General features: G+C 37.2%; 1 long non-coding RNA gene and 1 pseudogene across 1 annotated transcript in view; one reads left to right on the top strand and one right to left on the bottom strand.

The window, feature by feature from the left end:
* The first annotated feature begins 65 nt into the window (after nucleotides 1–65).
* LOC127428387 (6-phosphofructo-2-kinase/fructose-2,6-bisphosphatase 2-like) lies at nucleotides 66–13,601 on the top strand (annotated as a pseudogene).
* LOC127428389 (uncharacterized) overlaps nucleotides 12,521–24,528 on the bottom strand; it is a 31,852-nt gene continuing 19,844 nt past the window's right edge. The window contains exons 3-4 of the long non-coding RNA XR_007895100.1: nucleotides 17,201–17,245; nucleotides 12,521–12,654 (exon numbers count right to left, since the gene is read on the bottom strand). This is a non-coding gene — a long non-coding RNA (uncharacterized LOC127428389). The remainder of the gene's footprint in view (nucleotides 12,655–17,200; nucleotides 17,246–24,528) is intronic.

The following is a 24,528-nucleotide window of genomic DNA, read 5'->3' on the forward strand; positions in this document are numbered from 1 at the left end:
GTTTCATTCTACAGCTGGTATTAGGTAAGTAAACAGTGACGAAGCGACACACCTTCCCTCAATCATTTGGCACCTGTTGCCTTGGAAGTTCATCAAGTGCAAAACCGGCTGAGGCAACAACAACACTACGCAAAGACAATGAGCCAGTGTCCAGCCGGTCTGACCGGAGGATACTGATTTTAAAACGCACTAATGAGGCCAAAGAGAGAATGATAAGGAAACTGTAAGATGATGAATTTCCAATTTAAGTATCTCGTTTATAGCCGGTACATTTGATTGCATTTATGAGCATTGTCTAGTGTCATTCAATATAAAATAGACAAGTAATAAGGCACATGTGCAGTTGGCTAGGAACGACTGAAATAGTTGACAAACACTGAGCATCCCATTCTGAATTATGACCTGGCATATTATTATTATTTGTTTTTTTTATTATTTTTACATAAACAGAGCAGTGAGTGCTGCATTAAAGAAAACAAGAAAAGGAAAAAGGCCACTGTATAAGGAAAAAAATATAGATCTCGCATTAAATTAATTTATTTAAAAAAATACAGAAATATCTCGTTAAAAAAATAAATGAAATTATTAAAAAATAACAGAAAAGCTCAATCAGAAAATAAAACAAGGCCACAACACTTAAGAAATATGTTATTCTTGCCAGTATTTATGTGTTCAACTAAACGTAGCATGATATTCTTTCTGACACCCCTACAGTTATTATGCTGAATTTTGACTCCCTACCTAGTATCCTATGTTTTGGAGTAGGTGTATGGATGGGCTTTAGTGATAGGGACCAATAAGGTAGCAAAGAAGTCAGAATCTGGCTGGCAATCATATTTCTGCACAACACTCTTAAAGGGATAGTTCACCCCAAAATGAAAAGTCTCATCGTTTACTCAATCACATGCCATCTCAGATGTGTCTTTTTCCCCCTGCTGAACACAAATGAACATTTTTAGAACAATATCTCAACTCTGAAGGTTCATGTAATGCTAGTGATGGTGGCCAGAACTTTGAAGCTTCAAAAAGGACATAATGGCAGATTAAAAGTAATCCAGAAGACTCCAGTGGTTAAATCCATACCTTCAGAAGTGATAATATACTGTACGTGTGGGTGTGAAACAGATCAACATTTAAGTCAGTTTTTACTATAAATTCTCCTCCCTGCCCAGTAGGTGGCGATATGCACAAAGATTGTGAGTCGCCAAAAACAAAAAAGAAGAATGCAAAAGTGGAGTTTTATAGTAAAAAAAAAAAAAAGGACTTACATTTTGATCTGTTTCTTACCCACACCTATCATATCACTTCAGAAGACATGGATTTAACCACTGGATTAATATGAATTACTTTCATGTTGACTTAATATGCTTGTTGGACCTTCACATTTCTGGCCACCATTTACTTGCATTGTATGGGCCAACAGAGCTGAGATATTCTTCTAAAAATCTTTGTGTTCTGCAGAAGAAAGTCATACACATCTGGGATGGCATGAGGGTGAGTAAATGGTGAAAGAATTTTCATTTTTGGGTGAACTATTCCTTTAAGTACAGTGTAATACACCAATAACTTTTGCACTAACGCAGGTTGCATAGAATTGATTGACTCTCACTCTCTCTCTCTCTCTCTCTCTCTCTCTCTCTCTCTCTCTCTCTTCTCTTCTCTCTGCAGGTGCACTATATTTTTACACTACACTAGGAAGTGAGTGATTAAGACTATCAGATCCAGTATGTCTGCATGGCAGCAGTAGACTGGTACGACCAGCTCTGCTGAAGCCAAGAAATCAGAGCCCAGAATCAAAGAGAAGACATGCTGTAAGTACACACGCTCATTCTTTTTGCATTCCAAATTCTATTCCCATGGATCCAACATGTTGTGAGTAATGACAAGACTAGTGGATGACAAAAACAGAGGAAACCAGAAAAAAATTATCCTGTGATGCAGTATTGGTGAAAGGCCTAAATATTTTGATTTCAGGATCATGTGTCTTTCCTATTTCTCAATACTGTGATATAAATTCTGACTCATAGAATTAATTGTGTGTATAATCAAATCCTTAGTAGCATGTTTTAGGGTCATATAGACCACTAAACGGAGGTTCACTGTCAGTCTGCATGGAAAATATACCTACTGAGCTTTCCTTTATTGAGATGTTTATTTTTCTATGCCAGTTTCAAATTGGAGACCATAGTCATGGCGAATTTGTTCTACTGTTTTTGCATTATTAAACTCTTAGAGTCCTGTAAGTTCTCACTATGCAATATCTCATACAGACTGCAACACACTAAAACATACATTAGAGAGCCTACAGGACATCACATAATGTAAAAGACAGCGAGAAACACATACAGCAGTAAACTCAAAAAACATACATGTTCATAAAGACATATGCAAGATGTTTATGACAGTCTAAACCATAAGACCTGAGATATAACTTTTCAGTCTCTGTGTCAGACAAGTATCTGTGTTGTGCTATATGTTTGTGTAATTTGTGATGGAGATCAGTTTTCCTTACGTAGATTATGTTTTTAATTTTTTTTTTTTGTATTTATTATACCTTAATAATACCTTAAACTTTGCTTTTCATATTGTTCACTCTTGCCTGTCTGTTTGACCACAGCATGGGAATCCTACATGACCAACTCCCCCACTATGATCGTCATGATCGGCCTCCCTGCCAGAGGCAAGACGTATATGTCTAAGAAACTCACACGCTACCTCAGTTGGATAGGAGTTCTCATCAAGGGAAAGCGGATGTGGATAGACAGTTGCAAAATATCACATGACAGTCACTATACATATCAGCTGTCTCTATTTGTATAGGCTTTATGTAGCTCTCAGCTTATTATTCTGACATCATGAGCTTGCATTATTTGAATGTGTAACCAAGCAACACATATGAACTCAAACTGACCCCCAAAACAAGTATTTGAATCACTGTAATCAATGTCTTAACCACTAGGAATTGAACTGTAACACTCTCTGCATTCAGAGTGATGCCACTGTGATGCACCTCAGTACTGTTGTGTTAAAATGCGATGTGGAGATTTACCATAATATCTTGGTTTTTGTTTATCATACAGTGTTCAACCTGGGTGTGTACCGCAGGGAGGCAGTTAAAGCATACAAGTCATGTGACTTCTTCAGACATGACAATGAGGAAGCCATGAAGATACGAAAGTAGCATTATACATTTTGTGTGTTTACAGTTGTTTAATTATTAATGGTTTCGACCATGTGCATGTGTTCTGTTATTTGCATATCCCTTTTGAATCAAAATTGTGTAATTTCTGCACACTAGCGGCACCAAATGAAATTGAAAAAAATGACTGTTTTCAAAAAGATTTCCTGAACACTTCCTGTTTCCGTTAGTTGGACAAACAGGCAGCCATGCCCCAAACTCACCATTGGTTAAGCCAATGCTGCTATGTTTGGATGGTCAAGATGCTCAAACAAAGCAATGTTTTGATGGCGCCGTAGAGCCACTTTTACAAGTGAATCAACCTATAAATGGTTTTCTTATAGTTGTCGCTGCATATTAAGCTGGAATAGAAGAAAGTATTTTAATATTTTAGCAAAAAATAACACACATCACCTTTAAATATATTTATTGCCAGAGTCTGTTTTCAGATTTTGCTTATTGTCAATTCCACACTTTCAGGGGGATTTTTTGATCCCGTTAAAGGGATAGTTCATCCAGAAATGAAAATTCTCTCATCATTTACTCACCCTCATGTTATCCCAGGTGTGTATGACTTTCTTTCTTCAGCAGAACACATTTAAAGAAAAATAGAAAAGTATCTCAGCTCAGAAGATCCTTAAAAAAACAAGTGCATGGTTTTTTGAAGCTCCAGAAATCACAGACAGTCAGCATAAACATCATCCATACGACTCCAGTGGTTAAAGTAATGTCTTCTAAAGTTATACGATCACTTTTGGTGTGAAAAAGATCAATATTTAAGTACTTTTTAACTTTAAACCATCACTTCCGGTAAGCTTCATGAAAGGGTGGAGTTCACGCAGTCTCTCGCGTCGGCATTTTACGGATGGACTCTCACGTTCTCTCTCTGGGTTGAGACATCCAGGATAAACACACAAACGCACCGTTGAGGAAACAAACAGATACAAATACAGATCTAAACCAAAACCAACAACGCTTCTGTACAGCGTTCCTCCTACTCAGTTGTAAACAGCGCTGTTCTTCTGTGTGTGTCGTGCGTGTGTCAGTTCTTGGGTGTCTTATGTGACTGTCTGTGACCTTTGGAGCTTTTAAGTTGAATCACCATCCACTTGCATTTTAAGGACATACTGAGCTAAATTATGTTTCTGTTTTTCTTCAAATGTGTTCTGCTGAAGAAAGAAAGTCATGCACACTTGGGATATCATGAGGGTGAGATAATTATCATTTTTTAGTTAAATAATCCTTTAAGCTTGAGGATCATATATTACCAATAATATTGATGAACTAATCTGTATGTGTAAACAAAAATCTTTTCTGTACTTACACTTCTATTCAAGTGTTGTACTATAGTTCTTTGTATATATGGCATGTTATTAGCTGCTTTTGCTTCTCATTTGTAAGTTGTGTTGGATAAAAGTGGCTGCTAAATGAATAAATGTTATTGTAACTTGTCACTTTTTCCTCTAGAGATCTGTCTTTCATTAAGGTAATGAATATGGGCCATTGGTTCCTGGTAAACTGTATTCAGAACTACATCCAGAGCAAGATCGTGTACTACCTCATGAACATCCACGTACACTCCCGCTCCATCTACCTATGCAGGTATGGAGAAAGTAAGCACAATGTCCAGGGCTGTATAGGAGGGGATTCAGAACTGTCCACCCCAGGGAGACAGGTCTGCACTCATTTAATTCTACATTTATAGAATTTTATTCATCAATATGTTACAGAAAGATTTCTCCTTGCAAGAAGAGACAAGACACTAAAGAGAATGTCCTCCTTTCTTTTTTGGGGCTGTAGTTTGCGAGTGCCCTGCAGGGTTTCATTGAAGAGCACAAGCTGTCAGATTTGAAGGTCTGGACCAGCCAGTTGAGGAGAACCATCCAGACAGATTAAGACATGGGAGTCACCTATGAACAGTGGAAAATCCTTAATGAAATAGATGCTGTTAGTATGGCCAAATCGCAGCTGACCATTTGTTGTTTGTAATTACATGGGTGATTTAAAGTTGCACTCAGTAATTGTTTTTGTTTATGTTGTCTTGGACATTGACACCTAGGGGAATGGATGCAGCATCATTCAAGCACAATGGTTTTCAGTTATCAATACCATTATAGAAATTCACTATTTACTGTCAGCCATGGTTAATTTAATCCATAAATTAATCCAACAACAGGGAGTTACTGAGATCAAGAGAGTATCATTCAGCTGGTCATGTGATTCTTACTTGGCAGCCCCAATGAGGGGACCCTCTCCAAGTTTACTGACATGACTGGAGACTTGATTTCCTGCAAGCGGTCATTATTTTATACATATGTTTCAAAATTGCCATTCATGTCTTTAGGAGTACAACTTTTTTAATAAGAAAACATTACTGAGTGCACCTTTAAAGGAATAGTTCAACCAGAAATGAAAATTCTCTCATCATATACCTACCCTTATGTCATCCCAGATGTGTAGGACTTTCTTTCATCTGCTGAATTAAAATGAAGATTTTTAGAAGAATTTCTCAGCTCTTTTGGTCCATACAATGCAAGTGAATGGGTACCAGCATTTTAAAGCTCTAAAAATCACATAAGTCAGCATAAAAGTAATCCAAAAGACTCCAGTGGTTAAATCAATATCTTCAGAAGCGATATGAATGGTTGAATAGTGTGAATGAGAAACAGATCACTTTTACATTCTTCTTGTGTTCTTGGCGATTCACATTTTTTCATGCATACCGCCCCCTACTGGGCAGGGAGAAGAATTTCAAGCAAAAAAGGACTTAAATATTGATCTGTTTCTCACCCACACCTACCATATCACTTCTGAAAATATGGATTTAAACACTGGAGTCATTTGGATTACTTTTATGATGCCTTCGTTCTTTTTGGAGCGTCAAAATTTTGGCACCCATTTATTTGCATTGTGAGGAATTACAGAGCTGAAATATTCTTCTAAAAATCATTATTTGTGTTCTGCAGAAGAAAGAAAGTCATACACATCTGGGATGGCATGAGGGTGAGTAAAAGTGGACTATCCCTTTAAGGGTGTTTGTAATCACTGGAGCACATAATGATACATTACATGCATTTTTATGTACTATGTGTTCAAACATCAGTGCTCAGAGGCATTTCTTATTTATTACTTAGAGCGTATGTGAGGAGATAATTTATGAAATGTTCCAGAACACATTCCCAGAGGAGTTTGCTTTATGGGATCAGGACAAATACCACTACAGATATCCAGGAGGAGAGGTACAGCCATGTCATAACCCTGTAGTTCTGTTGGTTTTTGCTGTTACCTGGGTTCTTGTGGGTAGTCTACCAGTTTCAAAAGTCGATATGTCCGCTTTTCTCTATTTTTAGTCATATGAGGACCTGGTTCAGCGATTGGAGCCTGTGATTATGGAACTTGAGAGACAGGGCAAGGTACTAGTCATTTGCCATCAGGCAGTAATGCGCTGCCTACTAGCCTATTTCATGGACAAGTGTGCAGGCAAGAGTGCACTTTCACTTTAGTTTACAAAAATGCAGAAACACATAAACACTCTTGCTTTGAAATTGTATCCGGCTCTTTTAAGGTTTTGTAATCTTTCTGTGTTTCATAGATGATCTTCCTTATTTGAAATGCCCCCTACATTCTGTCATGAAGCTCACTCCTGTTGCCTACGGTAAGGTTGACTTGTTTCTGCAGGCTAGTTTATTATCAAACATATATGCAAATTCTGCTTACAATTGCATATGTTTAATGACCATTTTAGGTTGCAAAGTGGAGATGTTTTATCTGAATGTGGAGGCAGTGAACACACATCGAGACCGACCACTTGTGAGTCCACATCTGTCTCTGTAGTGTTCTTTCTAAGAGTCTGAAATATTAATGGTTGGATATTAAATATTCATTTCCATGTAATTGGTGCCCACATTTTTCTCTCAGAATTGGAACGCATTTAAATCTGCACAAGCATCCTTTATTTCTTGTAGTATGGTTCTTGATTTCCTATGAGTTTTCATTTGATCGCAATATCATCATCGCATCACTGCATTGCGTATGTGCTGCCTGCTACGTTTTTCAGAAAGCCCTCAACCCTTAGTTATTCAAGCTATATTCACTTTAGTTTAATCAAACTGTCAGTCAGAAGGTTTGATTAAACAATTAATTTCTTATTTTTCTATTATTCTTATTCTCATCAGAGTGAGCTTCCACCCTCCCTTCTTTCTGTTGTAGTTTACAATAATGTTATGCACAATTATACAGTTATGACATACAATTTTATGTGTTAATGTACTGTTGCCCCGTGGTTGTACTGTAACTGTGGTTGATTGTGTTGTGGGTTTGGTTTATCCCTGTGTTGAAAACATTGTGTTGTAGTGATGTGGTGTTTTAAGAATCCTCTTGCATTGAGTATACATTTCTCATGCCGGATAAGTGTTCTTCATCACAGTTTTTCACACTGTGGTGCTTTTGATATTTTGTGGTGTAAACATGGAGATGTGTAATTTAGAAAAAAAAATTGGTTGATTAGTTGCAAAACTAACGTGTTTTGATTTGGTTCAACTTATTTAGATGCTTTAACTGCTATGTGCTTACATTAAAAAAAAAAAAAAAAAAAAAATTAAAGAGTACTTATTGTGTATAATATGTGTAGTTCTATAAAACTCTCACAAGATTTGGATTTGCTACTACCCAGGTTTAGGTATAAGTAGGGGGGTTAGTTGTAGGGTTAGGTTTAGGTTGAGGGTTAGGGGTTTTACAGATATAATGGTAATGGTAACAATGGTAAAATAAGCTTGTATTTGTTAAGATTAGTTACCTTTATTAGTTAACATGAAATAACAATAAACAATACTTTTACAGCACTTATTAAAGGAATAGTTCACCCAAAAATGAAAATTCTCTCATCATTTACACACCCTCATGCCATCACAGATGTATATGACTTTCTTTATTCAGCAGAACACAAACAAAGATTTTTAGAGAATATCTCAGCTCTGTAGGTCCATATAATGCAAGTGAATGGTGATCAGACCTTTTGTAGCTCCAAAAATCACATGAAGGAAACAATAAAGTAATCCATAAGATTCCAGTGGTTAATTCCATATCTTCAGAAGCAATATAATAGGTGTGGGTGAGAAACAGTACAATATTTCAGTCCTTTTTTATTCTAAATCTCCACTTTAACTTTCACTTTCAGATGTGAAAGTGAAACTAAACAGGCACCACATGTGACAAAGTTGTATACGTTGACATTAGTTAATGCATTACAAACTAACAAAAACTAACAATGAGCAATAGTACATTTAATAATTAACATTAATCAAGAGTAATAAAATGTTGTAAAAAATTATTGTATACTATTAATTCATGATACCTAATGCATTTACTAATGTTAACAAATACAACCTTATTGCAAATAATTTTATTTACAAGTACTTTAAATTAAAGTATAATGTAACAAGACATTATGTAAATAGTTTATACATTGTATCAAATGCTTAATTTTTGATGTTCACACATAGTCAAATAAAGTGGGTCCCTTGATTTGTTTTGTTTGTTTGTCCCATGAAGACTAAAGCTTATGTGTGCACTATTGAGGAGTACTATTTTTGTTCACTTTTAAATGTGTGTTAAAAGTCTCTAAAGTTGAGGTATGTGTGTAGGCGGTAACATACCCAGTCTCTCCCATCTCAAACCAGGGGAAAGTCAGATGAGACTCCGCCCCTCTAAGGCAGAATAGTTACACCCCCCTCTCCAGTCACGACCAGGTTAAACGGCCCCGCCTCTTCAGCGCCAGCAACTGGTCCTGGCTGCCCCTCACACCTTCCACAACCACCCTGCTCTACCCTGACATGCCAGTTGGAGCACTGCTGCTTCAGCAAAGCCAAGTTAGTGTCAGAATCTAATAACTAGTACCATCCAGTACTGCTTATTGTGCTATCCTTTTGGATTTAATTTTTCAGTCTGCTTCATTCTGATTCTGTTTTTAACTCATGCACATGTCCTTTGCTAACTGTTTATTCTGCTTGAGCTTCTGTTTTTGTCATGCTGTCTTTGGCCTTGTTGATTAAATGAGCACATTACAAATCAAACAATATTCATAACTGTCCAGCTAACAGCTCTAAATGGCATGATGATTCTTATCTTCATGGCACAGTTGTGCCATATCTAATGTACACATTTAATGTTTTTCATTCTTGATTCTTCTTATTAATCCTTTAGTAAGAAAAGGCCACATGAAAACCAATAAAACATTTTGATTGACATTTCATGTGATTAAAGACCCCATGAAATGGCCTAAAGAACGCAGCTTGCTTTATTGTGTTGACATATTTCCGATTGAAACAGCAAGTTGGAGCGGGACAAATTGAATGGCTCATTTCTTTTAGTTTACTAATAGCCTTAAGTTTACATCACTGTTGTGAACCATGATTTGCTACTTGCTGTTGCTATTAAGTAATATTATGGGGAGGAACGTTCTCATTCCAGAGAGCATTTTATGGGACAAAATCATTGAGTCCAAGATGAGTCATTAATATTTTTGGTACACAAAGACTGTGAATTTTAAATTTGTGTATATGCTAAACGTTACTTTTGTGTGTGTGTGTGTGTGATTTTTATCCCCTTTTCTACCAAATTTGGAATGCCCAATTCACAAAGTCCTCATGGTGGTGTAGTGACTCGCCTCAATCCAGGTGGCGGAGGCCGAATCTCAGTTGCCTCCGCGTCTGAGACAGTCAATCCGCGCATCTTATCACATGGCTTGTTGAGCGCATTACCGCGGAGACGTAGCGTGTGTGGAGGCTCACGCTATTTTCCACGGCATCCACGCACAACTCACCACTCGCCCCACCGAGAGCAAGAACCACACATTATAGCAACCACAAGGAGGTTACCCCATGTGACTCTTCCCTCCCTAGCAACCGGGCCAATTTGGTTGCTTAGGAGACCTGGCTGGAGTCACTCAGCACACCCTGGATTTGAACTCGCGACTCCAGGGGTGGTAGCCAGCGTCAAACCTCGCTGAGCTACCCAGGCCCCTAAACCTTACTTTTGTGAACCTTTAGGAGAACATTAGCACATAGATTGCCTCAAAGCTATTAGAAATGGACCAAAAGCCACAAAACTTGATTTCTTGGTTTTTTTTTAAATGTTGTCGTTGCTCCGTATTTAGTAATCAGTTTGTCCTTGTGCTTTAGTTCTCTTCTCCATATTTGTCTCTCCTCTTTCTTTCTCCTTATCGCTCTGTTGTTCCTGTCATCCTTCTCTCTCTCTTTCTGTCCTCACAGTCACGTGTGGCATGCAGTCATAATCCCATGGGCTTGAAAGCTCACGTTCTCCAATTTTCACCTCTTTATGTTGTTTGACATCCCATTTACACAATCATCAATAAACCCTTATACTCTCTCCCTTGAATGAAATGTACTCTAATACCCTGAACGTCATAAACAGCTTGCTGTTGTAGTTTGAATGGTACATTAAGTCAGTTGTTTGTTATTTCATTTTCAGACATTCAGTTAAGCTCATCACATCATACACATTCTGTATGTGTGTATGTGATATCTTGTTGGTGATGAATGATTGAATTATCTAAACCTTCTAAGCAGAAGTCATTTATTTGTTTTGTGAGGTGGTTTATTTTTTTCTGAATACCGTTACGTAATTGTTCTATTATTCTGATATTACATCTTGTTTAAAAAAAAATTCTTTATACTTTTTACTTTTTTTAGATACACTCAAAAAAATATATTACACTTAAGTGCACATTTAAAACATATTTCAGTCACTTTTTAAGATTATTACATATCAATTGTAAAACAAACTCAATTTGCAAAGGTTGAAAACCCCAAATCTAAAGATAAGAATGTGAAGGGGCCTTAATATTTTCTGAAGGCAATGTGAATATTTATGTATCTGTGACAGACTGGATATTTAGTGACACCAAAACTGTCCATATGTTGAAGGTTTAACTTTATTTTCATCTGTTTTTATCTTTTGAGGACTCCTTGTGTGAAGGAATCAGCTCAGACGAAGTTAACAGCCGTTTCCGCTTCTGAGTGAGGGGGAATTTACATAATCCTGCATGACACATACTTTTCATGTTCTCTCTTTCTTCGTCTCCACCTCCAGCTGCTTTATCAGAGACTGGACTACATCTCCCATCAGCAATGACAAGTCGCCACATCAACGGCTAAAAGGTATTCCGTAATTTTCCATTGTGTCCTTTAAGAATTGAAACCTTTATAAATGACTTCAAATATTTTTGGTTTTCTAAAGTGATGCCATATTAAAGACTGTAAAAAGGAGATTCTCTCCATAAACTGAATGTGCTTTATTAGAATTTGGACAAGGGTCATGCAAAGGGTAGTAACCTCCATGTAATAAGCATTATATCTCATAACAAGTAAATTGCTTGTGCAGCTTGAAAAGAATGCAGGTATGGTCTTAGAAAAGAGTGAAATCTTGGCCTTGCACATATACATGAACAAAACTCTTATGGAATTTAGTACAAAATGATAACTAGTGAATAGTAATATTTTCATAGAAATGTATTTGTGTAGCATCATAACAGAGATGCAAAGGTGATCAGATATAAATGGAGTATATTTAACAGGTCAGGTATCTGATGCTGAAAATGCTGGAAAAAGTTTTTTTTAATTATTATTATTATTATTATTATTATTATTGAGGTTTAGAATGTAGTCCGTTTTGATGACTTTGTTTACCATAATCCTTTATGGAAGGCCAGTGCTTTTTAAGCAAGAAACTATATTGCATGTCCAACTGGAAAATTCAAACTCTTTGAAGAGAAAACATACACTACCAGTCAAAAGTTTTGAAACACTTGTTCTTTATTATAATTGTTTTTTTCCCCACATTTTAGAATAATATTAAAGTCATCAAAACTATGGAATAACATAAATGTAACTATGGGAATTATGTTGTGACTAAACAAAATCCAAAATAAATCAAAACTGTTATATTTTAGCATCTTCAAAGTAGTCACCCTTTGCCTAGAATTTGCAGACATGTACTCTTGACATTTTCTCAAACAACTTCTTGAGGTATCACCCTGGGATGCTTTTTAAACAGTATTGAAGGAGTTCCCATCTATGTTGGGCACTTATTGGCTGCTTTTCTTTATTATTTGGTCCAAGTCATCCATTTAAAAAATGTTTTTTTTTATTTTTTTATTACATTTTAGTTTTATAATGAAATAAATTAATATGGTGGCACAATTGTATTTTTGTCTACAAAGCAAATTTCAAACATTTAAGCATACGCCTTCAGATCAAAAGATCTGTAAGATCATGAGAAACATTTCAGTCAAGTGTTTCAAAACTTTTGACCGGAAGTGTACACTGTTTCCAAGAGCATGGGTTTGAAACTGGAGCTGGAATTATGAGCTCAATGACAAGTCACTGTATGCTATATTTTCATGTGAGGAGTTGCACTATTCAGATGCAATTCTGTTGTTGCATGTGGGAATGTGTTTCCTGGACAAAAAGAGAAAAAGAAAATGCATAATCAATGTCCAGGATTTTACTGCACAGTGTTTCAAATGACTAAAGTTCTTTACACATGGTGCAGATGTTAAGTTGTCTTGGGTAAACACCCTCTGCACTTTAATTGTCAATGTATCTGAATATGTTAAACCCTGCTGCATAAAATGAATGCTGTTTCACAGCAACCTAGGTGCAATTGACTTGAGATAAACAAGCATGCATTGCCCATATTTAGTGACTGCTATGTTGGCACAGTTCATATTGCACATTAAATGTGACTTTTAACAGTAATATATAATGAATGCTTTTATAATGGTGATACCACACTGAATGTAAAAATACATGACTGATTGATTTTCAGACCTTGTGAAGGAGCCTATAACATTTTTCAATGATATTGTTTTGATATTGATATTGGTTCCAGTTACATTCAACAATTAAACTTCTGTTATGTCAGACTTCTATTAATGTGCAATTCTAATTCTGCACTGTCAGAAATGCTTGTGTGTGTGTGTGTGTGTGTGTGTGTGTGTGTTGGTTTTTGCTGCAACAGTGGCCACCAGATGGCCAAAAAGGACCATTTTATTTGTGTCAGCAAAACAGATGCAAACTGCACCACCAATGGATAGTTTTTGGCATGTGATTGTTCCATTGGATTCATTTATTTACCACAGCATTTTAGATATAATTAACCACCACAAAGGAACTGTTCATCATGAAGCCATGTTCTTACAAATAACATTGGCTTTTATTTGTTGTACATAATAGTCAGTCCAATAATGAGGCCCAACTTCACTTTGAGTGCTAATGTTCCAGATACCATATTATAATTTTTCTTAGCACAGTTTTTTTATTTTGTATTATTGGAGGTTGTTGCGTAATACTTTTGGATTTTTAGCTCAAAGTATGTTCTGTAAAATATGTAAACTTAAAGAGTCATGAAACAATAAAACATGTTTTTTGAGACAACGTGGAAGTACATGTTAATTTTAAGGGGAAAATCTGTTAATTTAGGGACTATTTTCTTCTGGGTTTTAAAAAACATCAACTTATTAAACAAGTATGGTAACAAAAACATCTTTGTATGGGCTAACTGGTATAAAATAATCTGGTATGCTAGTTAAGCGCTACCATGCAGCAAATATTTATGCCCCGAAAATAGCCCAGGTTGTGGCTTTGACGTCACATCTCTTTTGATCTATGTCTGCCGTAAAAGGTATTTGCAAATAAGTTAGTAAAATACAGGTGTTTTGGTCTCAGTACTGTTAGGTTTAGGATTTAGGCAGCCTGATCACATGAAATTTACGTGACCAGGACAAACTTTTTGCCAACAAATTAATGTGCTGTATTACATGTTTGGCTGCAGTTTTCCAGTGAAGTGTCCAGCGGGGGGCGCCAAAAGCAACTGATATTCTGATGTAATCAGACGAAGTTTTAAAGGTACACTCAGTAATTTTTTGAAGTATGTCGATGTATGGCTTCCACTGACACATAGTGCCCTGGATGCTGCATCATCCAAACACAGTAGTTTTCAGTTACCAGTGCCATTGTAGAAAATCACTATGCACAATAAGCCAGGATTAATTTAATCCATGAACGAAAGTGTCAAATAACAGGGCAGTTATTGAGATTAAGCGAGTAGTATTCAGCTGGTCATGTGATGCTAACATGGCTGCCCCCATGAGGTGCCCCCCTCCTTGTAGAATAAAACTGCTTTTATAAGGTTACTGAAATCTCATCATCTTCATCTCATATGAGTGGTCATGATTTTATACACATGTTTCCAAATGACTATTCATTTATTTAGAAGTAGAACTTTTTAGAAAATTACTCAGTGCACCTTTAAGGTGAATTTTAGATGGATGTTTTAATGATTAAAACATTCCTCCCTAACCTAAAACTTTAGCCTAAACCAAACCAATAATGTTTTAAAATGAAAAGTGAAATGAAAAGCACATTTTCTGAAGCAACCTGCCAACCAGCACCAAAACCAAACTGACAAAATTCAGAAGCAAAATGAAAAGCAAATTTTCTGAAGCAGCCTTGTCTTTTCGTGTCGCTTCTATGATACTGTCGTGTGTCATCTTGCGTTCTTTTTTCTTTTCTCCCCAATTTGGAATGCCCAATTCCCAGTGCGCTCTAAGTCCTCGTGGTGGCGTAGTGACTCACCTCAATCCAAGAGGCGGAGGACAAATCTCAGTTGCCTCCTTGTCTGAGACCATCAATCCACACATCTTATCACGTGGCTTGTTGAGCGCGTTACCGTGGAGCGCGTTTGGAGGCTTCACGCTATTCTCCGCGGCATCCATGCACAACTCACCACACGCCCCATCGAGAGCGAGAACCACATTATAGCAACCACGAGGAGGTTAACCCAACGTGACTGTACCCACCCTAGCAACCGGGCCAACTGGTTGCTTTGGAAGCCTGACTGGATTCACTCAGCATGCACTGGATTCGAACTTGCAACTCCAGGTGTTGTAGTCAGCGTCTTTACTTGCTGAGCTACCCAGGCCCCCATCTTGTGTTCTTGAACTGCGGTGCCCCTAGTCGAAAGTGTAAAGCTCTAGAAGGTGAGCTGCCATGCAAGCTAATCATATTGGAATAAGTGTATATATGTAGGTGGGTCTGTATTACAGGCGTTAAAATGTATCGTATTGTTTTTCAAGTGACGCGTTAGAGTAAAAGTGTGTCGATATCATAACATACAGTAGCAGGGTATTGTAATTGAGAGAAAAATACAGTAAGTATTTACAAAGTCATCAGCCACTGAAGTCACGATTTGAGTGAAAGGGAATAAAACACACAGTTGTGTTAGCGCCTCTGGTGTTAATTTCACCCAGAAACTGCAGGGAATTGTACCTGGAAACACGTATAACAAGTTTTGCAAAAATGTACTGTTTATAAAGTCACATTTTCACTATGAGACCAGGTTGGGTTAGGGTTATATTAATGTAGTAAAAAAAAGTTTAAAATATCATTAAAGTATTAAAGTAAGTTCTTGTACATCCTGTGGAGGAGCATGCGCGTACTGTAGTACCAGATTTGGCCACTGGGGGAGTTCAAAAATTTGGAAAGCGTAGACTGATTTAAGCTGACAAAACATTCTACCTCCTGTTGTCATTTTCTGAGAAATCAGTCTGATGGTTGTGCATTAACACTTCCCATAAATTATTATTTTTTTTAAATCTATCTTTTCCCTACTTTTCTGCATTTCTTATTTCTGCTTTAGTTTCTAGCTCACTATTGAAACTTGGCAATGTGATACTGTAGGTGGGCTATCATTGATTCATGTATGAGGAATTGTTTGCGATGTTCCTCATGTGTAAGTCGCTTTGGATAAAAGCATCTGCTTAATGATAAATGTGACTGCAATAGCAGTAGATTCAGGGAGGGTTTCATTGTGCCCTTCCACTGGTTTGTGTCTGCTCTGATGCTTAATGCTATTGTCTTTTGGTGTTCTGAATGAAGATCAAACACTAATTTGACTGCAATCTTGGGAGTCGAATTAAACTAATTGGATGTTTCAATACAATTTTGGTAAAAATAGGTTCCTAATGGTGAGAGATATAAGGGCATTTTAAAAGGCCATGAAACTATTACAGATTCTGAGCCATAGAAAAGTTTCACCTCAACAAACGTGTTCCAGGCCGACCACAATAGCATAGTTGTCCTATCTCAGGATGATTACATAGATCAACTTTCTAATATTTATTTTCCCTCTCTCTTTCCCCTCCCTCACAGTGTCTTTCTCTGCTTCTCTTTTCACTGTTTGTTTTTCCATCACTTAGGATGTAAGCTGCTGTTTTCTTTTGAGTTTGTGGTTATTGCAGACAGTTAATTATATACTGGCTCCTTGAGGATCACATTACAATTAGTTTGGGTAATCTTTGTGTGTTTTGGGTGTGTGTGTGTGTGTGTGTGTGAAGTCTGCCCTAATACATCTCTTACTGTCCCTGCTACAAACTGAGATCTCAGCAGGATGGGTTTTGCTCAGTGTGTCCTTTAGATTCATATGATAAAAAAATAATATTATGTCAGTACTGTACCTCTTGTGCTGATAACCTTGGCTCACAATAAAGCTAATATCAAATTCCTTCTAAAGCTTGTATGGGGAAAAGATATTGTCAGTCAAAATATTTAATATTATTGATGGCAAGATGAGGCCTTTAAGTTTAATCTTAATAATGCTTAATGCCATCTCATTGTTTATGCACGTAAAGTGTCAACATTGGTACAAGTGATCCTAATGGTCATTGCTTACTAACTTTGTTCAGTAAGTCACAAAAGTTATGTCATGTTTTTGAACAGAACAACCTTCTTGTATGATCATGTCAGAGGGATATAATGCACTGTAATGTAATACTGTTGGCTTTAGTGATGTATGATACACAGTGACAACTGAAACAGAATGATGTGTTAGGATCACACCTGTGTGTGTGCATGCATACATGTGTAATCGAGAACAGCAGACAGCAGGGAGTTGCAGTTTAGCACCGTAATGTGAGAGACCCAGGTCACCCAAAGAACTGCTCACCTGTCTGAGAGCTTTCAGGTGAATTTGATATGCTTCATTCACAGTCTGTAAGACAGAAAGAAAAAGAAAAGAAAGAGAAAGCAATCAGGGTGGGAAAGAACCTGAAATTGCAATGACCTCAGAACTTGTCAAATTATTAGTTTTTGCTGTTGGAATCTTGTTCCTATAACTATAATTATCTTAGTTAACCCTCCTATTGTCCTAAGAAACAGTGCCCATCTTTTATCCTTAAAGAACAGTATGTTTGAGGGGTTTCATATTAAAACATTTAAGAGATTTTTGGCAAATTTGATTCAAATAATTACAATATTTAAAGCTGGATAACATCCAGAAAGGCCAAAGGTGTCATAACTCATTCTTCAAATACAGTAGACCACAGATGGAACACAGAAATATAGAGGTATTTATAGCATGTTCTTTACAGAAAATGGGTCAAAATTACCCGAAGACCATAGAAGAGTTAATTTAAAAACACAAACTGATCCGCAGCAGATTTGTGTATTATCTCCCAAGTCAAGCATGCTTTGCATCTTTTTGTGGTCAGAGTGAAGGACTCTTTCATTTTTGTGACATCTAATACCCTATTTAAATCAAATCCCTCTCACCTTGCCATGACTTAGGCTAATTCAGGTCATTTTAGATACTTCAGTATCAAGCATTAGACTCCAAAATCCAAAGCCAGCTGTCCCAAACCACATCACGCTGGGATCAGGAGCCATGAAGTTGCATCTGTGTGACTAAAGCGGTTGTGTGGCCAGTTTTTATGAGCCGTTTAATAGCAGCGAGCTAAACGGGGCCATTTAGTGCCGACTCAGTGCTGCAGTGTGAATGGGGTTAGGTCTGGTACTCTCGTAAAAACACAGTGTCCATTATTATGGGCAGAGAAAGGAGAGAAGGGGTGAACATGGAAAAAGGAGGGGTTCTACACAAGGACGGGCTGTAAATCAGGGGTTCATTTATACCTTCCTTCTCTCTTACAAATACACAAAGATCATTTCAGCCAGATTTTCCATCATTCAGAGGGTTAAAATGTAGAACTACCTCTGTGTGTGGCTCATTTGGGAAAAAAATACGCTTAAGAGTACACATTTGCTTTTACATATTTTTCTGCACTTTTATAATATACAAAATGTCTTTAAACAGTAGTGTTAGCACTGTTATCAATTATACTGACATTGTGAAATGTCAGTAAGTTATAACATAAAATATATTTTCTGTTTCTCATTTGTCAATTTAAATCTCCTCTTTTACTTTAATTTCCGCATTCTTTTTCTTTTGATTTGGCTATTTGCATTCTTCGCTATTATGACCACCTACTGGGCAGGGAGAATTTATAGTAAAAAAAGGCTTAAATATTTATCTGTTTCTCACCCACATCTATAATATGGCTTCTGAAAACATCTATTTAACCACTGGAGTCTTATAGATTACTTTTATGGTGCCTTTATGTCCTTTTCTGAGCTTCAAAGTTCAGGCCACCATTCACTTGCATTACATGGACCTACAGAGCTGAAATATTCTTCTAAAGTTAAGTTCAGCAGAAGAAAGAAATTCATATACATCTGGGTTGGCATGAGGGTGAGTAAATGATGAGAATTTTAATTTTTGTGTGAACTATCTCTTTAATTAATTAACTACATGTACATACTGTGTTACTCTCTTGTGCAGTTGCATGTGAATACACATTGTTACATTTATTACTATAGTCATTCATTTTAGTAACAAGTAATATGTGTAACACAGGCACTGTAAAATAAAGTGTTACCCTCATTTCTATATATATTTTCTAGATATAATTCATCATGTCCTACACAATTTTGCTTCTCAGTTAAATGTTTTGTTTTAAGGACATTTAGAATGTTTTACTGGACAACAAGACAAAAACACTGCTTAAAATATATATATATATATATATATCTGCACTGCCAAGGACCCCATCTTCACACAGATCTTAAACAGATCACTAGAGCAATGTGAAGTTCCCTGCTGCTTTCAAACGCATTCCCGTCCCAAAGAAACCCAAAATCACAGGACTTAATGACTACAGACCCATTGCTCTGACATCTGTGGTCATGAAGTCATTTAAGAGACTGGTTTTGGCCCACCTAAAGGACATCACTGAACCCTTTCTGGATCCATTGCAGACTAGGGACTTATGCAAGGATATTTGTTGACTTCAGTTCAGCTTTTAACACCATCAAACCCACCCTCTGTACCCACCTCTATCTGTCAGTGGATCACCAGCTTTCTGACAGACAGGCAGCAGCTAGTGAGAATGGGGAAATTCACCTCCAGCACATGTACTGGCACCCCCCAGGGATGTGTACTCTTCCCCACTACTCTTCTCCATCTACACAAACGACTGCACTGCCAAGGACCCCTCTGTCAAGCTCCTGAAGTTCGCAGATGACACTACAGTCATCGGCCTCATCCAAGATGACGATGAGTCTGCACACAGAAGGAATGTTGTACAGCTGGCTATCTGGTGCAGTCAAAACAACCTGGAGCTGAACACGCTTAAAACAGTGGAAATGATAGTGGACTTTAAGAGGAACATTATAGCATTAACCCCGCTCACCATTCTGAATAGCACTGTGGCTGAAGTGTAGACATTCAGATTCCTGGGCACTTCCCTCTCACAGGACTTGAAGTGGGAGACCCACATAGACTCAATAAAAAATAAAAAAGGCCCAACAGAGGTTGTACTTCCTTCGCCAGCTGAGGAAGTTCAACCTGCCACAGGCACTGCTGATACTGATCTACTCAGCAGTCACTGAGTCTGTCCTCTGCACTTCAATAACTGTCTGGTTTGGTTCAGCTACGAAATCAGACATCAGAAGACTACAAAGGACAGTTCGGACTGCTGAGAGGATTATTGGCACTCCCTTACCCACCCTGTTAGAACTGTACACATCCAGAGTGAGGAAAAAGGGCTGGTAAAATCACTCGAACTGTTGCCCTCTGGCAAAGCACTGAGCACCAGAACAGTCAGGCATAAGAACAGTTTTTTCCCTCAGGCCATTCACCTCATGAACATTTAAAACTGCCCTCAAATACTTTCATTTTTGTCAATACAACCATGTACAATATTCAATACATCCATTCCTACTTATATCTATATTTCATTTATATTTTTTTAACACATCCTACCTCTTCTTCAATACATTATATCACCTGCACATAACTGTATATCTGTATAACATATATAAAATATTTGAACAACATTATTGCTCTATTGTATATTTCTCTTTTTATTTATGTTATATCTTATTTTTATGTCACTATATGTATATACTGTATGTTTAAATGTACAGTATATGTTTGTATGTATGTATATATGGTTGCATTCTTTTTGCACTGGAAGCTTCTGTCACCATGACAAATTCCTTGTGTGTGTAAGCATACTCGGCAATAAAGCTCATTCTGATTTATATATATATATATATATATATATATATATACACACAGACAAAAATATTGTCACCCTTGGTAAATATGAGCAAAGAAGGCTGTGAAAAATCTGCATTGTTTATCCTTTTGATCTTTCATTCAAAAAATTCACAAAAATCTAACCTTTAATTGAAGTAAAACAATCTCATTATTAAATATTTTTCTCCAAAACACATTGGCCACAATTTTTGGCATCCCTAGAAATTCTTATGAGTAAAATATATCTGAAGTATATTCCCATTCATATTTTACATTTTTAGTGCACCTGGGTGACTAGGAACATGAAATAGTTCAGTAATGACTTCCTGTTTCACAGGGGTATAAATATGAGGTAACACACAGGACAAATTTCCTTAATCATCAATCAGTGGGTTAGACTAAAGAATATAGTTCTGATATGCGGCAAAAGTTTGTTGAGCTTCACAGAATGAGAAGTGGCTATAAGAAAATAGCCAAAGCATTGAAAATGCCCATTTCCAAAATCAGAGCAATAATTAACAAGTTCCAAACAACTGGAGATCTTAAAAATCAGCCTGGAAAAGGACGTGTGTCTATATTGTCTCCACGCACAGTGAGGAGGATGGTTCAAGTGGCCAGAGAATCTCCAAGGAATACAGCCGGAGAATTGCAGAAATTAGTTGGATCTTGAGGTCAGAAAGTCTAAAAAAAAAAAAAAAAATATCAGACATCACTTACATCACCACAAGCAGTTTGGGAAGGTTCTAATAAAATTTTTTTTAAAAAGCCTCTTTTTTTTCATCCAACAACAAACTCAAGCGTCTTCAGTTTGCCAGACACTACTGGAATTTCAAATGTGTCCAGGCTCTATGGTCAGATGAAAAAAAAAAAAAAAAGAGCTTTCTGGCAGCAAACACCAGAGATGGGTTTGGCACACACAGATGAAGTAGTACCCAATGCCCACAGTTAAATGTGGTGCTGGATCTTTAATGTTGTGGGGCTGTTTTTCTGCCAGAGGTCCTGTAAATCTTGTTCGGATACATGGCATCACAGACTCTATCAAATACCAACAGATAATAATTCTAAACCCGGCTGCCTCTGCCAGAAAGCTTACAATGGGAACTGGTTGGATCTTGCAGCAGGACTATGATCCAAAACAAACATCAAAATCAACACAAAAATGGTTCACTGACCACAAAATCAAGGTTCTGCCATGGCCATCCCAGTCCCCTGACCTGAACCCCATAGAAAATGTGTGGGGTGAACTGAAGAGGAGAGTCCACCAACATGGACCACTGAATTTGAAGGATCTGTAGAGATTCTGTATAGAGGAATGGTCTCAGATCCCTTGCCAGGTGTTCTCCAACCTCATTAGGCATTATAAGAGAAGACTCAAAGCTGTTATCTTGGCAAAGGGAGGTTGCAAAAAGTATTGAACAAAAAGGTGCCAATAATTATGGCCAATGCGTTTTGGAAAAACAATTTTATTTAATAATGAGATATTTCCCGTTTCCAATTTGGGGGGGGGGGTTAAATAAAAGATCAAAAGGATAAACAGCCTTATTTGCTCATATTTACCAAGGCTGCCTTTTTTTTTTTTTTTTTTTTTTGGCAGTGTGAATATGTGCTGGATATAATGTTTAAGTGTGCTGTACCTTTTACTGACACTGTTGTGAGCATGATGACTTGAGCAGCTCCCCACTAATTTAAAAAGAGGACAGAAGAAGCCAAAGAGCATCTGTAAGTTACTGTAAACTACTCTCAAGTTTTACTGCTCTGTGTCTATGAGGTAGAGTGAGTGGGAGGGGAAAAAGGGATTAACAGGTATAGCAGGCCTCTTCAATAGCACATACCCACAGTGACACAGGCGTTTGTCATTACACTGAGGTTAAAAAGAACCTTTCCTCTGTGTGTCTATCTAGTTCTCAATTGGTGGGTCGCAACCCAAAAATGGGTCACAACCCTGTTTGATGGTTGAAGACTTATCAACTTTCTCATATCTTTTGTTACAAAATTCATCTTATCTTGGTTGGAACCAAATTAGGCAGATGCATGACATGCGCTGATTTTTGAAAACTACGAACAAAATCTATGCAAAGTCAAAGAAAATATAACCCTAAGTACATTAATACAGATTACGGGTTTGGTGATCTGTTGGGTCGCCACTTGATGTCCAATGTAAAATCTTGGTCCAGAAGCAAAACCAGTTGAGAATCTACTCAAACTTATGCCTTTAAGGATGCAATAGATAAAATATATAGTTCCTCACTGTCCAACAATTCTAGAGAAAATCATGTTGTTTCTCTCACACAAACACAGAGTCTCGCAGGCTGGATTGAGTAAGTCTTCGCAAGAATATTTCTCTCAGTGTGTTTTTGAGGACACTCGGCTCCAGTTACTTTGTCCTTCATCGCTAGAATCGATTAACCACTTGAAGGGGGGAGGCAACTTTAATTGAAATTAAACACAAGCAGCTATGCAAACAGTGGACAGAGGAGAGAGAGAGAGGGGAAGAGAGCGAGGGAGTCTTGGCCCTGTAGAGCCGCTGAGTCTAGACTCCAGATGTGTGGAGTGGCCCCCAAGGTCTTCAGTAAATATCAGCAGCACATGTCATCACAGTTACAGCACTACCAATCATCATCCACAAGAACAACAAGCACATCATCTCGAATCTTAAAGCAGGACAGAAGTTCTGAACACATGGCAAGGTCCCTTTGCTGTTTACTGTCCAGACCTTGTAAGTATCTGTTAGAATTTTGGGCACTCACTCTACGGTGTCTTCTTTTGAACAGAAAGTAAATTGCCTGTGCAAATCTGTGCAATAATAAATTTCAAGTTCGATTTCGAAAATCGAAAATGTGAGTGATGCCTGCCTGTGCAACTGAGCACATTTACTGTAAATGCATACATAATCTTATACCAATTATGTTTAGTAATAAGCTGACAATGTGTGTGATCACGTAAATGCATTTAACGGTTTTCCGTTATTGGGTCATATAAGGTCATAAAACTGTTTTGGCTTAAACCAATTGATTTTTGCCCATTACCCCAATTTTGCATTTTATCTAAACACCTTTACAGCTGTTCTTATCGGCTTATCTATTGTGTGCAAGTGTTGTACGCAGGCCTGTTTCATCAAAAGCAGATGATTTCAAGACTCATTGTTTTTCAAATTTCTTACCTGTTTTATCGTCTGCTATAGGTCTAAAAAGTAATAGTTCCCACCCACTCACTTTGTAAGGTTTCTTGGTTCCGGAGGTATTTTTCCCATTCATTTCCCATTCATTCATCTTCTTTCTAAGCCATGAACCAAACTAACCAGCTCTGAGGTGACACACAATTTATTTTTTTATTTTTTTTGGACAAAAAGAGAAAGGCTGTGTATTTACTGTCTTTCATGAGGACATGAACTACAATCCCATGAAGCAAGTAATTAAAAACGATGGGAAAATATAACACTATTGACTTAAAGTTGTAAGACTTAAAGTTGACTTAAAGTCTGATTCTGATTCTAAACTCTGTAAAAAATGTTCTAATTAAAAATGTTATACTCCTAAAAAAATATTTTGAACAGCCTAATCTCATGAAATTTATGGGACCATGGCAACATTTTTGTAAACCAAAATTACAGTACGTGCTGTATTACAGGTTTGGCTGCAGTTTCCCAGTGAAATGTCCAGAGGGGGGCGCCAAAAGCAAGTGGAGTGATTTTGTAATTAGACAAGGTTTGTAAGGTGGATTTTAGATGGATGTTTAAATGAGTAAAACGGACTTCTCTAACATAAAACTTTAGCCTAAACCTGACCAATAGTGTCCTTAAAGATAAACAGGTGAACAATACAGACATCCTTACTCAACATTACCAATGTGTAAACCTAACCAATAGTGTTTTAAAAGCAAATTTGACATGAAAAAAAAGC

The sequence above is a fragment of the Myxocyprinus asiaticus genome, chromosome 37, assembly GCF_019703515.2.
Source record: "Myxocyprinus asiaticus isolate MX2 ecotype Aquarium Trade chromosome 37, UBuf_Myxa_2, whole genome shotgun sequence".
Taxonomy (NCBI): domain Eukaryota; kingdom Metazoa; phylum Chordata; class Actinopteri; order Cypriniformes; family Catostomidae; genus Myxocyprinus; species Myxocyprinus asiaticus.